This window comes from Lissotriton vulgaris, chromosome 11 (genome assembly GCF_964263255.1).
Source record: "Lissotriton vulgaris chromosome 11, aLisVul1.2, whole genome shotgun sequence".
NCBI classification, from domain to species: Eukaryota; Metazoa; Chordata; class Amphibia; order Caudata; family Salamandridae; genus Lissotriton; species Lissotriton vulgaris.
The window spans coordinates 116,344,382-116,359,896 of NC_141699.1; the positions used below are offsets into that span (position 1 = coordinate 116,344,382).

At 45.1% G+C, this 15,515-nt stretch overlaps 1 long non-coding RNA gene across 1 annotated transcript in view; it reads right to left on the bottom strand.

Moving 5' to 3' along the window:
• LOC147679089 (uncharacterized) overlaps positions 1-15,515 on the bottom strand; it is a 139,634-nt gene that overhangs the window by 15,322 nt on the left and 108,797 nt on the right. The window contains exons 2-4 of the long non-coding RNA XR_015300993.1: positions 2,167-2,282; positions 1,185-1,214; positions 1,071-1,098 (exon numbers count right to left, since the gene is read on the bottom strand). This is a non-coding gene — a long non-coding RNA (uncharacterized LOC147679089). The remainder of the gene's footprint in view (positions 1-1,070; positions 1,099-1,184; positions 1,215-2,166; positions 2,283-15,515) is intronic.

A 15,515-nucleotide genomic window follows, 5' to 3' on the forward strand; every position in this document is an offset into this window, starting at 1 on the left:
ACGCCAGTGTGTGTGGGTCCTCCGCCCGCAGATCCTGCAGCTCCCCACAGCCGTATCGAGCGGCTCCCTTGTTCCAGTGACCCCTGCAATGTGCAGTACTCCCGGCGTCAGTGGTGTGAGCTGCGCTGCCGCCAGAGTCACCAGGGTAGTGCTCCAGGTGCTGCGTCGCAGTGAAGGTCCCCCGCCGGTAGGCAATATGGCCGCCTTACCGCCGGATGCCTCCGCAGTGGCTGGGCCCCCTTTCCGACAGTGTGACGTTCCCAGCAAGTTCGAGGCTCTGCTCGTCTGCGGCGGCTTCCCTATTCCTCCAGTGTGGGCCGTGCACAACACCGGGCCGTCTCCTGCACCTCGGGGCCCACAGCGTGTGACAGCGGTACTGCAGGATGCCCCAGCCTTCTTCGTCCAGGCCGCCGCAAGTCGGGTATGGCGCGGGCCTCAGTTGTGGCCGCTGGGCCTCAGTTGTGGCCGCCGGGCCTCTCCGCCTTCCCGCTGCACTTCGTCCCCGGCCAGGCCGCCTCTCTCCGCTGCGTGTCTGGCAGGTCCGCGGTTTCCCTTCCTCCAGTGGGCCCTAAGCGGCAGAGGAGCTCCCGGCGTCTCTCCGGCCAGTTGCACCAGGGGGGCTCATCAAGTGTGCCTCCGTACGGGCTCACTCTCCACTTGAGGCCGCGGCTCCCGTCTTCCCAGCAGGCCTCCCCCGCGTCGGATGTGTCGGCGACGTGCGAAGTGTCACCTCGGTCACCAGACTCCGACCGGTCCGCTCAGCAGTGCCTCCGCAGTTTTCTGACCCGGGCGGGTCGTCAGGGCCGTCAGGGTATCAGGATGTTATGCTTGTTTTACCGGGCAGAGGACGGAGCTAACTCAGCAAGCGTCCGCCATGCTCGGCTCTCGGCCACGCCCCCCGGTGTGAGTCACTTCAGGAGCGGAATTTCAGAGGAGTGTCAAGAGCGACTCAGTTTTCGTCAGCAGAAGGAGTCTTCAGTAAAACGTTCGAGCAGTTTAAAGAAGCCACATCTGAACACAGAGCTAAGTGCAACTCATCTCAGTTATGAATAGTTTGTAAACGAACTTACCAGGATTAATGTCCAGTTGTTGTAGAATCTGAAAACGGAAAGGACATAATCAGTTCAAAGGCATTGAAACAATGAAAGGAATTAGACGTCACTTGTAATTATGTAAATACTTACCTGAATTGAACTCGGGGTCATTTGTAAAACCTGTGATAGGAAGAAAAGGAAGTAGTTAGTTTTCTTAGAGTCCTCCGAATTTAAATTAATGTAAACTGTAAATAATCACAGAACTGAAGTCGAGCACTTGAGAAGACCTGTGAGAGAAAAAACAGGTTTTCATGGGAAGACATAAAAAGACATCAGTTTAAGGAACAGAGAGAAAAAACACTGAAACCCATTTAAAGAAGTACCCAACAGTTAGTGAAGTAAGTGCACTTACAACAAAATTAATAAGACTAATAGGATAAAAGGAAGACAAGAGGAACTAATGTTTGTTTTCTTTATCAGTCACAACTAACTGGTGAGGAAGGCAGAATCACACAAATAACCAGAGGAGAAGCATGGTCCAGGAGAACTAGGGTGGGTGAGATGTACAGTAGAGTAATACTAGGATAGAGTAGAAACAAAGGTAGTAATGTTGCATTAATTTTCAGGTTCCACTGAAAGAAACAGAAGGCGTCTGCAGATAGCTGACTGAAGGAACCTTTCCGGACCAGTCTCTTCTTTGTTTATTATTTTATCCATTTCCCCTGTCCCCCAAGGTAATGGTTTGGAGGTTCTGAGTAAAGACCTAAAAACATTGCTGAGTGGGACTCGGGACCTAGCATCTCTGTTCCCGTGCAAGAACTGGTAAGACATTCAAGTGTATAAACTTGAGTTCTGACACACGGCCATAAATATTCAAGAGAACTTACTCTTTATTTTGTATAATTTCTTTAGCCATTACCCATCGTCCATCAGTATCCTTTTGTGTAGACACAATATGCACATGTAATGATTTATGAAACAATATCGCTACACCCCCCTTACTTCCAGATGAAGGAGAAAACACAACCTGACCCACCTACTGACGTTTAAACTTAAGCGATTCTGTTTCATTAGAATGCGTTTCCTGAATAAAAGAAACCTGAGCATTCAATTTTGATAAATGAGAAAGTACCTTCTGTCTCTTGATGGGGTGTCCAAGACCACGAACATTCCATGTGACAAAATTGCACATAATGGAGAATTGGGAGGGTATTACACGGAAGGAGATGACACAATGCAAGGGAACAGCTGAAAGGAGATAAACACCATATATGATCGGAGAATAGAAAAAACATCAGCAAACTTAAAAAATATGGTATATTACAATATACAACACTTCTGGACACATGCAACAAATGGAATAACGTCAAAGATAGAGAACAAACAAAAAGAGAACAAAAAAGAAAAAGAAAAGGGAAGAAGAATAGAAGTAAAAGAAGGTAGATCAAGGAAAATAATCCAGATCTAAGAAGAAACAGCAAAGACTGAAGCATGAGATGCAGCTGTACCGACAAAAGATGAAACGAGAACGAAGGAGAGAAAAAGAACAGAGTTCTGAACAGTCATAATGGGAAAGGAAGAAAACAGATACAAGAAGCTTAGAAATATTGAGAAAAACCAGCGGCAGAGCACGAAGACAGATTATGCAGAAAAGACCTCAATTTAATAGGATCATCAAATGAATGCATGGAGCCTTCATGTGTAATTTTACAGAGGCAAGGGTGAAGAATCCCATAATGAATGTTTAATTGTCTCATCTGTCGGCGAAGACATAGAAATTCCTTTCTTCTTGCATTAGTAGCATTAGAGAGATCTTGTGACAAATAGATAGTATGACCAGACCATATGAGACAACGTTTTGCTTTAGCTGCTGAGAGGACACGCATAAGATCAGTAAATTCCAAAAATAACATAATGATTCCTCTAGGTCTAGAAGCATTAGGTTGAAGATGTCCAAGCCGATGCACGCACTGAATCTTTAAGGATGGTTCTGATAGGATCTCCAAAAGTTCTGACAAGAATTGTTTGAGGAAAAGGAGTATATACGGACCTTCAAGATTTTCTGGTAAGCCATAAAGACGTAGATTATTGTGTCTATTATGATTTTCAAGGTCCTCGGTATGGAGTTTGAGACGATGGATTTCCTGTTCCAAAACTGTGCTCTTAGTAGATACATCATGTAAGTCACTAATGCGTTGCTCCATATGAAGAACGTTAGCCTCCATGCTAATCCATCTATCCTCAATTTGCTGAAGTTTGTCATTTGTCGTGGACATAAAGGATTTTAAACCCCTCCCCTCATCCCAAAAGATGATGTCAAGAACAGGGTTTTGAGATGATAAAATGGGAGAGGGGGTGGGGTCATTTTTAGCTCTCGTGGGGTTAGTCCCAGATAATGAGGCTTTAACCGAGAGCGAAGATTCATTGGCCATCTTGAAATGTCGTGAAGAAGGAAATGGAACTTTTAGTGAAGATTTCCGTCTGCCCATAAGATTAATAAAAACACAGTTCAAGCAGAAAAAGGCCAGAAATATCAGAGATACCAAAAAAAGAGAGTTATGACAACCTCTGTCAGCACTCAAGCATATGCCAAAAAAAGGCAAAGAGGGAACCAGTCCTGATAAGCATTTAGTGAATCAAATGCCTTCAAAAAAGTAGGTGCTAGGAAGTATGACATGTAGACGAAAACCTCCGTAACCATTTGTATAGTTAAGAAGAGGCCAAAAATTCAAATATGAGGCAGATAATAAACATTGTGAGAAAGTTCCATTTAAAAGAGAAACTGGTACTTTTGCTTAGAAAATGCAGTAAAAGGAGCGTCTGCACAAGTAATGCATCATACTTGAGGAGAGCCTTGTATATTGGTAATGAAGCGATTGTTATATTATTGAAAAAAAGTGAAAGTCATGTTGCCAAGATAAACAGCAGGAGATGTTGAGAGATAAAGGCAGATATAACGTTGACGCGCGTTTAAATATCAAGAAACGCCAGTTTACCTGAGTAGAAATTATCGAACGCCTGCCTATTAAAAATGGCGGCTGCTTGCGGTAGAAATGAGGAGAAAGTGTTATCTTTGCCGCTGGCTCGACCAGGGTTCCAAAATGCGACCAGAAGGGCTCCATCAGCCGCTCCGATCCTTCATAAAGCCGAGCCCTGCATCCGTTTGCAGTGAAACCTGATTTGGACGGCTGTAATCGAAAGAAGAACTCCGCAGTCGAGCAGAGCTCAGGTCGGAGACCACGCCTCCCTCCCCTTGGAAATTGTGATGTGAGAACTCAACTGTAATAAGCTATTTCACTTGAGATCGGATGTAATTTCTTTATAATGCATGGGATTCTGTAATCCCTGTATAAATGCCGGTCTCTAGTTTCTTTATAATCTATGACTTGTGATGCACCCAGTCGCCAATTATAAAGAAAAGACATCAGAACTTGACTATTATAATAAGTTATTACAGTCAAGTTCTGAAGTTCCAATGCCTACAACCAGAGCCAGCAGCCAAGGTGAAAGGCAGGGCACGAAGCACAATTGAAGCAGCTGTTTAAAGCAACAAAAACTGAATGTTGCTTTTTTATCTTCTGTTCTATTTTCTAGCTTACACTGAAAAGCAGAGACAACATGTTTATTTTTTTGTACTCCTTAGATATATAGAGAAAAGCTAAAATCTTTCTGCATGTTTCTACACTGTCCGAGCTCTGCAGATTTATTTTATTTTTTTAACAACCTGACTTGTATTGATTTGATTTTATATATGTTTGCAACAAATATCCAACAGGTTTTTTATGTGTTTAATTTTGCACTTGAGGTTTTATTTTTATTCTGCATGTTTGCAAACATGCTCGCTCTTTCATTTGAAAGAGCTATGCAGCAAGGTTTTAAGGGCCCGATTCACAGAATGAACTTAAGACTCAATCCTAAACTTACTACTGTTTTGGTATTCACAGATTGCACTTACTACTTTTGGTATTCACAGAATGAACTTACTACTTTTGGCATTCACAGAATGCACTTACTACTTTTGGTATTCACAGAATGAACTTACTCATTTCGGTATTCACAGAAGTTAGGACTCCTAAATGCCTTCTGTGAATACCGAAAGCCTTAAAATTAGGATTTTTCTCAATTTAGTAGTAGTAAAGTTAGGACTCCTAACTTTAGGACTCCTAAATGCCTTCTGTGAATACCGAAAGTCCTAAAATTACGATTTTTCTCAATTTAGTAGTAGTAAAGTTAGGACTACTAACTTTAGGACTCCTAAATGCCTTCTGTGCATACCGAAAGTCTTAAAATTAGGATTTTTATCAATTTAGTAGTAGTAAAGTTAGGACTACTAACTTTAGGACTCCTAAATGCCTTCTGTGAATACCGAAAGTCTTAAAATTAGGATTTTTCTCAATTTAGTAGTAGTAAAGTTAGGAGTCCTAACTTTACTACTACTAAATTGAGAAAAATCCTAATTTTAAGACTTTCGGTATTCACAGAAGACATTTAGGAGTCCTAAAGTTAGGAGTCCTAACTTCTGTCAATACCGAAATGAGTAAGTTCATTCTGTGAATACCAAAAGTAGTAAGTGCATTCTGTGAATGCCAAAAGTAGTAAGTGCAATCTGTGAATACCAAAACAGTAGTAAGTTTAGGATTGAGTCTTAAATTCATTCTGTGAATCGGGCCCATAGTGAGTTAATGGGAATGTCTAGAAACATTCAGAAAGATTCTAGCTTTTCTCTATGTAAAGGGTGCAAAACATAAACATTTTCTCTGCTTGTTATTGTAAGCTATTAAAATAGAACATAAGAAAGAAAAGCAACATTCTGGGTAAAAATAGCTGCTTCAAACATGCTTCGTGACCTGACCTGCCTTTCACCTTGGCTGCTGGCTCTGGCATCAGGCATTGTGACTTCATAACACAACTGTAATAACTTATAAAAGTCGAGTTCTGACGTCCTTTTTTATAATCAGTGACTGAGTGCATCACCAGTTGCCAATTATACAGAATTTAGAGGCATGTATTTATACAGGTGATACAGGATCCCATGTATAAAAGAAAAATAACATTGGCTAAAGATAAAAATATTTTTAGTCACAATAAACACACATTACTACAGTAGTCCCTAGAACTGAAGGGAACTATTTATGAGCGATGGCCCTTGTGAAAAACAGAGAATACCTTTACTCACAGTGAGGTTAGCCAATGGCTGCAGTGGGGGGTCAGCTTGCCCCATGCTTTATTGTATAGTGGGAGGAAGAGATAAAATGATTAACAGAACAGTAAATAATGAATTAAGAGAAAGCCCATGCAGCTGTGCTCTCAGGGCAGCTCTTTCTGCCATTCAAAATTAAGACTTTTCAACCATTCCAAACATAGTTTGGGAATTTATAACTTTCCCCAAAAATATTCCAGGGCTGTAATAATAGGAGGAAAGCTGCTTTTCCCCCAAACTTTCTAGGACTGGAGTTAGAATAGTAATTTTGATCTTCCAGTGTCCGCTACGTCCACAGCTGCCCTGAGGGCTCAGTCAGGAGATACTGACTGAGACAGACCGTCCGTAACATTTCAAAGTTTTGTATATGCATGAGCAGCCACAAAGCATTGGGCGTTTCTATGTAAATAGCAAGAAACAGGAGAACGCTTCTTTACCACCTCCTTTGACAAACTCTTTTTACTACCATGATCTCCCTAGTCCATTTCTAATGACTCTTTCCTCTTCCATCTCTCCTTTACTCATCTCAAAACTCCACCTGCTTCTATGATCTCCCAATAAACACTTTCTAGACTCTTTCCTCTTCTATCCCTCCATTATCCTTTTCAATGAAACTAACAGCCACATGTCCACTGCTCAAATTAACTCCTATTTCTCTATACTAATTCACCAATAATCTATGAGGGTTCTGGAGCAGCGTACTACTCTCCAAAAAAGCATTTTGATGCCTTGTCAAGGGTAGTAAATGCTATATAAATACAATTACAATTGTGGCTTGCAATATCAGTTTAGTACATTGCGTCAAAGAGAGACGTAATACGGTCAAAATGTGTCTTTAAGTTAATAGGGACCCATTGTACCAGTCATGAGATTATATCTAACAAGCAAATGCATTCTGGGAGTTGTAGTACTCGTTCACATCAATGGAACTAGTTAGAATAAATAAAAAATAGTTTGGTATACGTAAAAACAGACTGGCATCCCTGATGGCATGAATTTATCTGGTAACTTGATATAGTAATCAGCTATTTCTTGGGCAGCTTACCACCACGGTACTTTTTAAGAATGCCACTTGTATTGAGACAAGCCATGTCCTTTTTACCTTTTTAGTAAGAGTACCAAAACTCTCAGTTCATCAGGGGCACCATTTTCACCATCCAGTAAATTCTGGTAGTTGTAGTCCTGTTTCATTTGAATTACACTTACACACATGAAAACAACGATTTGTAAAAGGAAAGTCCAGGAAGTTGTTAACATTACTTTTAAGGAGAGCAGAGCAATGTGGAGTAAGCAAAGACACAGACTGAAATGGACCCCATCATAAATCCAAAAGAGAAGGAAAAGAGACAGGCAATAACAACATTATGTGAGGGTCAGGATGGTAAATGGACAAACAAACGGTCCCTGGATGATTGTGATGGCAAAGAGCCAGTGGCGGCTGCTGACAATCTGACAAGGGGGTTGGGGGCAGCGCAGGAAAACATAATAAAATAATTAATGTATGCTTACCTTTTGCTGCCGGCCACTGCTTTAGTATTCTTACGGTTCCGCGCCACACCTCACTGCTTCTAAGCTCATGGCACTGCAATCCCCCTGAGCACAGGCACCCAGACTCCCCACGTAATCCCAATGCTGTTCTTATGCTATTACCCAACATGAGAGAAGAGCTGGGATTGGGCCAGTTTCACACTACAGCGAGACTGGGATCCTGTGCTCCTTGGCACCTACAAAGCAAAACCAAAGGGGATGATGGACGGAGTGTTGAACATTGCAAGCACTCAACCCCAGTCAACTGATCTGGGTTTAATCCGTCATCATTCTTTAGCTCATTCCGCCACCCCAGTTCAGACATGGCCATATGCAAATCAGTCTGACCCTGTGCCTCATGGGAACAGTCCAGCCCGAACTGCCAAGCCATGTCTTCCCTGTACCGGAAACAATCCTCCTGGGACCGGTTTCTGGCTAATCAGCCGTCATCAGCCAGGCTAGCTTGAATCCAGTGGCAAAGTGAGCAAGGGAACAACGTCTGGGCATACCCCGCCACCTTAGGGCGAGCAAAGCAAAACCAAAGGAGATGATGGACGGATTGTTGAACATTGCAAGCACTCACCCTCAGTCACAGATCTGGGTTGAATCCATCATTATTCCTTAGCTCCCTACGCCACCTCGTTTCAGTGGCTTGGCAGTTCTGGCTGGACTGTTCCCATGAGGCACAGGGTAAAGACTGATTTGCATATAGCTGGGTCTGAACTGAGGTGGTGAAGTGATCATAAGAATGATGACGGATTCAACCCAGATCTGTGACTGGCGGTGAGTGTCTGGAAAGTTTCAGCGCACCGTCCATCATCTCTTTATATTTAATTTAGAGATGACCACAACAACAGTTAATAATACATTTAATATACATTAAAAAGGACTATTACCTACCCCCCAAGATAATCTTATAGATATAGGGGTATGGAATAGTCTGAAATGTCACACTTGTAGGACTATGATGGTTAGTAGTTGTGTTGTTGTTTTCATTGCCAGTATGGCAAGGACAATGTGTGGTGCTAACTAAAGTGGCATCCTGACGAGTGCCCTGGCATGTATGTTTTTTTAACAAACTAAGCACTGCAGCACTTTGAGGCGCAAAATCACCCTAAGTGCATCATCAACATGAGTGCGGAAAACTTTTAGGAGCACAAATCAAGTTTATGTACAAAATCACATATAAGTGTGAAATCACCCTTGGTACAAAGTAAGCTTTATTCTGGAATCACAATTGAGAACAAATTCATATTTAGGTGCAAAATCAGTAGTGGTGTTTCCACAATTTAGGAGCACAAGTTACTTGTAGGAGAAATACACATTTAGGTGCAGACCCACATTTAGGCCATTATTATTAGGCACTGGGTGGCTATTAACCACACCCAGTAAATATCATTACCCCAGAGTGGGATACTTACCGGGTACAGTAAATACCTCCTATTCCCCGAACTTGTGGGGTCATTATGAAAAGCAGTACATTCAACTTGTCTTTCCTTTCCTTTTTCTAATAATTATCACACAACACAGAATTATGTCTTCTAAAGGCCTTATATGAAAATTCCATTTAGGTGAAGAATTGACAGGAGGGCGGAAACCCTGTTTGGAAATCAAATTACATGTAGGAGCAAAAACACAGTTAGGTGCAAAATCAGATTTAGGTGCAAAATCACCTTTGATGCAACATAAATAAGAATGTGGAAACACTTTTCAGCGCAAATACCCAGGGGCATATTAGCAAGGGCCATATCGCCGCTTTAGCGGCACTTTTTGCCGCTAAAGCGGGGATTAATTTTATCACCCTATCAGCAAGCTGTCGCTAACAGCAGTTAGCGACAGCTTTTAGGCGATAGCGACCGGTTGGGGACCGCTTTGCATGTCAGCGGTATTTATCGCTAATGACATGCAAAGTGGGCGTACCCAAACTGTTAGCGACTGAAAGTCGCTAACACAGCTATCGCCTATTAGCAAGGCAGGCAAAATTATTTAAAAAATCACGCTAAGTGCGATTATCTCTATAATCTAACCCCTGCTAAAAATATTTTACCTGTTTATCCAATGGGAGGTGGATTTTCAGGTTAAGTCCCCATTGTCGTTAATGCGTGAATATTGCTGGATTTCCAGCGATATTCACGCATTTCGCCGCTATCGCTGGATATTTTAGCACAATGGAGGAAAACGTTGCTGATAGCATGTTTTATCCGCTACAATATCCAGCGAAAGGCAGCGATATAAAAAAATGCGCTAAGGGCATTTTGCGATAAATATCGCTGTTCCTTGCTAATATGACCCCCAGTTGGATGCAAAATCTCCCTTGGTGCACCATCAGCAGAAGTTTAGGAACACTTGCAGGGTCAAAAAAAGAGACCTAACAAAACAAGGTCTGGGAAAATGCAATCGCAAGGGCCGATGGTGATACTGTGAAAGGCAGCGAGTGTTCTAAGACCCTCAATGCTGACCGGTGCAGGGTTCCACCTCTAATTCACTTTGGGTTCGCTATCAAAATAATGAGGCAAGCGCTGGAAACTGGAAGGCAAGAAAAAGGTTTATTTCTCATGAGGATACCACGTCAACTGCAGACACCGCGATGTCTGAGGGAGGTGTTTTGCCGATAACTCCTTTGGCTCTTCCTTTTATACAGGTTTGACACAATGCATTTATTTCAGACAATCTTATCTTGCAGCTAGACCTTGCTTCAGGGTCTAAAACATGCGAGACCGGCCAGATCTAAGAGTCCGTTCTGTTGATAAAAACAGGTCCCATTGTTGGTAACAACAAGTCTTGCTGTTTGCAGTGCAATAAATCATGTTGCAAGATTCTTTTTTGTGTATGGAACCTGTTTGTGTAACTAGGTGCAGTGAGGGGTAGAGTGTCCAAAGGTTTGCCTGTAAACAGAGACGAGAGGAAAAACAAGTTTGTGGCAGCAAGTGGCGCTGAGGTTTGTTGCGACAATAGAGTTTAAAGCCCCCAGCACACATACCAGGTTGGTCAGAGGGTCAGAGGGATGCTAGTAAGAGCAGGGTGAAACAAAGGTGACCAACAGAGTAAAAAATGGCTGTGATAGATTAAAATGACTGCAAGTTATGTGCACATAGAAATTTCCACCAGACAAGATGGCGCAGGAAATGTTCATGATTGTCGTTTTGCTTTCTACAGTACAGGAAAGAAAAATACTACAAAAGTTCCCCACATAGTAGGAGACAACTCCAGCGCATGGGATACATTAACTCTGTGATTCCTGAAGTTGTACCAACATTTTGCACGTCCATGTTCAAGAAACACAGTACTGATGACTTGGATTTTGCACCATTGATTATTTTCCACTGAGGGAGTTCCCTCCATGGACATGGGAGAAGTTTCAGGTGCAAAATGTCTGCCAGCACTACTGACAGGTTTAAATTAGATGGCCATGCCCCTGCTCCAATGGAAGAGGTGAGCTGCTTCCGCAAAATCAGGTGGACAGTGGTCTGGCCACCAAACTTTAAATGACCTCCTTAGCCTCATCTCTGCTTCACTATGAGTACAGAGTTTTCCCCATGGGATAGCATTTAGGGCCTAAATATGAGCTCCTTGTAAAATTTCGACCCATTTGTTAACTTCTGTTTATGCACGGGTCAAAATTACGAGTTTGACGGTATTTAACGCATTTGATAGTTATCAGATGCATTAAATGACTTAATATTCGCTATATTTCGACCGGTCAAGCCTGCCAAAATTTAACAGTGAAAAACATACGGTATTTACTGGATCATGCAGATTTTATACCAAAATAAACATGTTATGTCCCATGAACTCATAATAGGTGTTATCTGTCACACCCAATTAATAAGGTACACCTTGGTATTGTTATTTATATGGGGGAATGAATAATGTCTTAGCTTGTAATCAGGCCCCTTGTAAATCATGTCAAATCTTGTGTTACTGCACGGAGGACATTTTTGTGAGTTCCTTGTTCTCAACTCTCACCCCAGAGAGGTGTTTGTCTCTCACTGTGCTTTTTACTATCAGTGAAAACGTGTGTACGGTTCATCTACCTACCCCATGTAACCTATGGGAAGAAAATAATATACATTTGGTTTGCATATGTACATCAGTGATGGTTGAAAGAAAGAGGTATTTAAAAACCTGTTTTAATTAAAGAGGGATACGATCATGCAGACAAGCTCTGTTAGCTTGTTTTAAGCCAATGGATATAGTAATGATTGCAAACTACTAAATTTATGACTCTTGTAAAAAAGAAGTTGGATGTTAATGATTCGAGCATATTAGGAATGGAAGATGCTGAAAGTTAGAGCAACATTTGCACATGAGATATTGCACAAAAGTAAAGAACTTATACCTGTAAATGATTGTTATTTTAATATTTGTAATAATGGATCGTAATAATTATGAATTGAATTTGCGTATTTAATGTAATTTTATGAACTTTCTTGTGTAGATACGTTTTAATGATTGAGTATTTGTGGTTTTCGAATTGTAAGATTTTAATTAATCACGCAATAAATAAATATTATTTTATTTTTATTACCCCAAGTGCCTGAATTCCTGACAATCCCAGTCCATTGTGTGGACAGAATTCTTGGAGCCCGCCCTCCTGTCCAAGATCTGTCCATCCTGGCCTAAGCCCCAATTTGACATCTGTATTAACAAACTTGGATGTGTTGGAGGACTCCAGCCAACACAGAAGAAATGTTCTCTCTCTCTCTCTCCAAAGGCCTCTTGTGCACAAAAAGCCCAGTAGAAGCTGAACAGAACTGTTGGACAGGCCACATGACGGGCCGCTCTCCCCCGGCTCGACCAAGCCCGAGCCAGTCACACAAGCACCACACACCACCATTGCACGTCCTACGTCCCCTCAGGGACACCTGCCCTCGAGCATGATAACCTCGTGGGTCCGATCCACGGCCGACCCATGCGCCCAGCCAGGGCCGCCATCTTGGACACTTCGCCACGAGGCCGCCTGGCCCCCGATCGACCTCAACCCTGGGCCTAGCCCGGCCTCAGACATTCCGGCACCACCCTCCACCCAGGAGGTGAGCGAGCTACTTGGCCAGTCAATGGGAGAAAGAGGTGTCGATGGTTCTCCCCCGGCCAGTGCCGCTCGCCCATCGCCTCCCCGGGCGCTGGCTCCACCCCCCTGCTGGGTGTCTGGACTCCCTCATCCCGGACCTCCCGACCTCCAAGTGCGAGGGTCCGGACATCAAAGCACGCCAGCCCTATAACTGGGGCAGCTCCAGAACAGGAAGGCAGTTGTATCTTGGAGTCGAGAGACGAAAGAAGAACTCATCCTGGACGGACTACTGGCGCTGCCGTAGCTCTGTCCTGTGCACCATCATCCTGCCTGTTGGCGCTGCCACAGCCGTCGTAACCTTCATCCTTCACCGTCGTCCGGATCTGCTGGCGAGGCCGCGGACCGTTGTAACCGTCATCTGCATCGGGACCTGCTTGGCTTCTCCACGGCCCGTCGACCATCCTTCATCCATCTCGGGACCTGCTTGGCTCCTCCACGGCCCGATCAGCAAACACGCCGAGCTCGAGGATTGAGAGCTATTGAACTCATTGGTAACTAAGACTGTCCCGCTACCCTTTTCCTCATCCAGAGATCAGAACCGAGGGGACCCCTGAGTCCAGACCTCCTTGTAGTATATCAACGTAACCTAAGAATTGCATATAAAGTCTCGTTAACCTTCAATCTTGTGTGGTGTCCGTCTGTGGGGGGGAAGTTACTTATCTGTACAGTCGTTGGAGACGGCTCTCCCTGGAGACCTCTCCCCGTAAACTCGGCCGACCCTCCCGGTCCGTCTAACATTGGTGGCCAGCGGCGGGATCCGAATCACCGCATAACGTACAGAGAGTAGCTCACCCCACAACGAACAACAATGTCGACTAAAGAGAGCGGATCAACTGAGAAGTTCCAAATGGAAAAACTAGAGGAATACAGCCATCGTGAACTAAAGCAGTTCTGCATCGAACTAGGTATCGCTACCACCGGACTAAGTACCAAGGACGATTTTAAGCATGCCCTAAAATCTTGGGCAGAGACCGGGGATGTCGAAGCCCCTGAGCAAAGCACCGCGAAAAAAACCGTCACAGCCCCAGTGGTCGGCAGGGCCCTGATGGGGATCTTCTCCCGTGTGGGGTTCCCCCGAGAAGTCGTCAGTGACAGAGGCACGAACTTTATTTCCAAATATATGAAGTCCCTCTGGCAACAGTGTGGGGTCACCTACCGCTTCACGACCCCCTATCACCCCCAAGGAAACGGACTTGTTGAGCGGTTCAATCGCACACTAAAAGGGATGATCGGGGGATTGGAAGAACCCCTCCGTCGCCAGTGGGACGTGCTGCTGCCGTGCCTCCTCTTCGCCTACCGGGAGGTCCCACAGAAGTCCCTAGGCTTCAGCCCATTCGAGCTGCTCTATGGGCACCCAGTACGGGGGCCACTCAGCCTGATCAAAGAAGGCTGGGAGTTGCCTCCGGCCAAGAGTCCTCCAGATGTCTTCCGGTACCTCCTCACCCTCCGCAATCAGTCCCAGCGGTTCAGAGACCTAGCGAAAGCCAACCTAGAGGCCAGTCAAGAGGACATGAAGAAATGGTATGACCAGAACGCCTCATCTATTGAATTCGAGCCGGGGCAACAGGTCTGGGTAATGTCCCCCACAGAACCGTGCGCTCTCCAAGACAAATGGACGGGACCCTTCAAGGTGATCGAGCGCAAGGGACCTGCCACCTATCTGATCGATATGGAGTCCGCCCGGAATCCGCTCCGAGTCCTCCACACCAACAGACTGAAACCCCACTTTGCACGAACAGAACTCAGCCTCTTGATGGCCACAGACAACGGGGTTGAAGACGACTCCGAGCCTCTCCCTGACCTCTTGCGGACCCAGGAGCAAGACGGCTCCGTGGATGGGGTCCGACTCTCGGAGACCCTCACCCAGGAACAACGCCAAGAGTGCCAAGCCCTCCTATCACGATTTGCCAGCCTGTTCTCCCTCACCCCAGGTGTCACTTCCTGGTGTGTGCACGATGTGGACACCGGAGACAGCCCTCCTATCCGCCACCGGGCCTACCGCGTACCTGATCGGGTACGGGCCTGCATCCAGGCGGAAGTAACTAAGATGCTCACGCTCGGGGTCATCGAGCCCTCCGACAGTCCATGGGCCAGCCCGGTCGTACTGGTCCCCAAAGCAGCCGCCCCCGGAACCACACCCGAACTCCGGTTCTGTGTCGACTACCGGGGCCTGAATGAAGTCACCAGAACGGACGCACACCCCATCCCCCGGGCAGATGAACTGGTCGACCGAATGGGCGCTGCCCGCTACCTCAGCATCTTCGATCTAACGGCAGGCTATTGGCAGATCGGCCTCACACCCCGAGCACAAGAACGTTCTGCCTTCTCCACCCCCGATGGCCACTATCATTTCACGGTCATGCCCTTCGGCATGAAAAATGCCCCAGCGACTTTCCAACGGCTCGTCAATCAGGTCCTGGCGGGGCTCGAAGAGTTCAGCGCCGCCTACCTGGACGACATCGCTGTGTACAGCCACCACTGGACCGAGCACCTCCACCACCTCCAAGCAGTGTTGCAAGCCCTTCAGCGAGCTGGCCTCACGATCAAGGCCAGCAAATGTCAAATTGGACAAGGGTCAGTGACCTACCTCGGACACCAGGTGGGAAGCGGTCTAGTGGCCCCTCTACAACTGAAAATTGCCGCCATCCAGAACTGGCAACCCCCTATCACTCAAACTGAGGTG